We start from the raw sequence: 3,384 nt of genomic DNA on the forward strand, positions 1-3,384 counted from the left end.
GTGCCTGGAATTAATCAATATGAAGGGATCAACTTTCCTCCATGAGAACGCTCGCCCGCATGTTGCTCAACTGACCCTGCAGAAGCTGAACGAATTGGGCTACGAGACTCTGCTTCATCCGCCATGTTCACCGGACCTCTCGCCCACCGATTATCATTTTTTTTTCAAGCATCTTGACAACTTTCTGTGCGAAAAATGCTTCAAAAGCAAAGATCATGCCGAATCGGCCTTCAATGACTTCATCACTTCCATAACTCTGGATTTCTATGCTAATGAGATAAATGAATTTGTTTTTCGTTGGAAAAAATGTGTCGATTCTAATCATTCTTTATTTCGATTAATAAAGTTTATTATGAAAGAATTTATGATCTTTTGAATTTGAACGTTAAAAAACGACATTATTTTTGCACCAACCTAATATTAATAAATGAAAAAGATGATCAAGTTGCCGAAGATGATCGTATTTCATTTATTACTATTAGGTAATGGATGAAATACGATCATCGAGAAATGATGAAGTTATAGTAATGAATGAATAAAGCGGATCAAGGAATGACAAAGTAATAATTATAAATGAAAAATGAGGATCAAGGAATGACGATGTAATATTAATCAATAAATGAAGAGAATCAAGACATTAAGAAAAATATTTATAAATTGAAACAGATGATCAAGAAATAACGGTAATATTTATGAATGGAAAATGATAGTCAAGATACGACGACGTAATATTACTCAATGAAAAATGACGATCACGTAATTACGAAGTAATATTAATTAATAAATAAAGAGGACAAAGGAAGGATCAGGTTATATTAATGAAGAAAAAAGGATGATCAGTAAATGACGATGTAATTTATATATTAATTACAACAGAAAAATGCGAGCGTAAAAAATAATATGGTTAAGCTTAATCATGGAAAAGTAAAAGACTAGTTTTTAAAACTGGAAAAGAAAAGGACAAGATATTCTAGTAAAAATATAAGAAATTCATAATTTAAAATATTGTAGTATTAATAATTGATTATATAATGTTAAATTGAATTTTTGAAATATTAATGCTGCAATATTTTTAGTTATAAATTTATTATATTTTTTACAAGAATATCTTGTCCTTTTTCCAGTTTTAACAACTCGTCCTTTACTTTTTCATGTTTAAGCTTAACCATCTTAGTTTTTATGCTGGCATTTTTCTATTGTAATCCATGATTTTTCCAGGTTTCTAACAAATTCACTTGTTCTTTGTTTAATGTCAGTCTTATTTTTTGTCCCCATAAACATAACATACACATATGTAATAACAATGTACGACACTCATCTGCTCCAATAAAATCACCCTAATTATTTCTCTTTTATTCTTTCATTCTGTCTGTTTCACTAGTTACTTCTCTTTTCGCGACAGCAGTGAATTAAGAGAAACACTAGTCGCTAAAGGGATGTGGTTGCTATGAAACCAAGCATTAAAAACGCCGCTCCAATCCTTACATTTTTACGATATTGAACACCAGTAAATTAATCATCACTTTTGTTTTAATGAACGAAAATTGAATTTAAAAGAATTTTTTTCCTTAGAAGATTGTAACGCTGGGCATGGGACAGCCAAACCAGCTACCAACATTGCTCTGCTTTTAATTGAAACCAACCGAGACCTCTTTTTAGTATCCTCACTGTTCCTTTGAGTGCAATTGTCTGAATCTCTTTTGCACTGGGTTCACCAGGAATATTAGTTAGACAGGACTTCAAGTTCTTCTTCAGCACTTTCTGTGGCATCTATAATAACTGGTATGATTGATATCTTCCTAAAATTCCAGTTTCTTTTCATATCATACATGCGACCTTGATGTTTGACCTGTTTCTCCCTTTCAGCTCTATTTAGACTTCCATCATTAGGGACACTTCCTTCAATCAAGATTGCAACTCTCTCTGACTTATTCCATATAACTATGTCAGGTTTGACAGCAGCATTTTCAAGGTAGGTGTCTGTAGGGATTTTTCACAGTATAGTGGAGAAGGGGATCTATAAAGCGTAATAATTGTGTAAAATTTGGTCGAAAAATGATTGAGAGGTGAAGCGTTAAAGCAGTACTAAATGACTAAAACTGGCACTTAACCATATATTCAAACACGTTCGTTTAATTGCTGTGGACCTCAATTTCTTGTAATAAATGATATTACTAAGAATTCTTCAAAGGTTTTGGTTTCGATTTCAGTTGATGGCACTGAAGTCATTTATTTTTTTTATAAATAATTTTACCGAGAACTCTTCATCAGTTTTGGATTCGGTTTCGATTATAGCTGATGACATTAAGTTATCTATTTTTTGTATAAATAATTTTCTCAAGAATTTTCCAAAGATTTGGTTTCGGTTTCGAATATATATATATATTTTATACATATATATATATATATATATATATATATATATATCATAAGTTCTGGTTTCGTAAGTTGTGTTTTCGGTTTCGATTCCAGCTAATGCATCGAAGTCATATGGATATATATTTTTTATTTCTGAAATCGATAGAACATTAACTCTATAATTATATATACGAAATCTGCAAGAAATAAAATATCATATTTAAGTGTACTTTACGACCAGGATATGCCGGGCGTTTCCTGCTAGCTTAGAAAAATACTTTTGCAGTTTTAACGAAAGAGCTACAATAAAAGTGTAGTATCTGTTCTTCAGATGCTGCACTTCATTTTCTTGTTCTCTTTCGGTGGAGGAGAAATCCTTGACGACTGAGACAATTTTTATTTTTGTACAATTTTTATTTTTGTACACCAGGGTCGTTAAAAAACGACCCTGGTGTCTAACTCTGTCCCGTGGGGAGGCATAGTAAATAGGTACAATAATATCAGAGCGTCTCCATTCACGCTAAACATCTACAGAATGCCAACATTCTATATTACATATGAATGAGTCCCCAGTTGAATTTCCCCAGGTCCCGCTTGTATTAATGAATTGATTGTGATGATAAGACATGACGAAGTTATATTAATGAATGAAAAATGATTATCAAACAATAACGAACTAATATTAATGATAGAAATATGAAGGTCAAGAAATGACTAAATAATGTTAAATGAATTGAAAAGTATAATTAGGAAATGAGGAAGTAATAATAACGAATGAAAAATGATGATCAATGAATGACGAAGTAATTTTAATGAATAAAATATGATGGTCAAGAAATGACGAAGTAATTTTAATGAATTAAATATGATGGTCAAAAAATGACGAAGTAATTTTAATGAATAAAATATGATGGTCAAGAAATGACGAAGTAATTTTAATGAATAAAATATGATGGTCAAAAAATGACGAAGTAATTTTAATGAATAAAATATGATGGTCAAGAAATGACGAAGTAATTTTAATGA

This window comes from Euprymna scolopes, chromosome 15, assembly GCF_053919585.1.
Source record: "Euprymna scolopes isolate OS-2025 chromosome 15, ASM5391958v1, whole genome shotgun sequence".
Classification (NCBI taxonomy): domain Eukaryota; kingdom Metazoa; phylum Mollusca; class Cephalopoda; order Sepiida; family Sepiolidae; genus Euprymna; species Euprymna scolopes.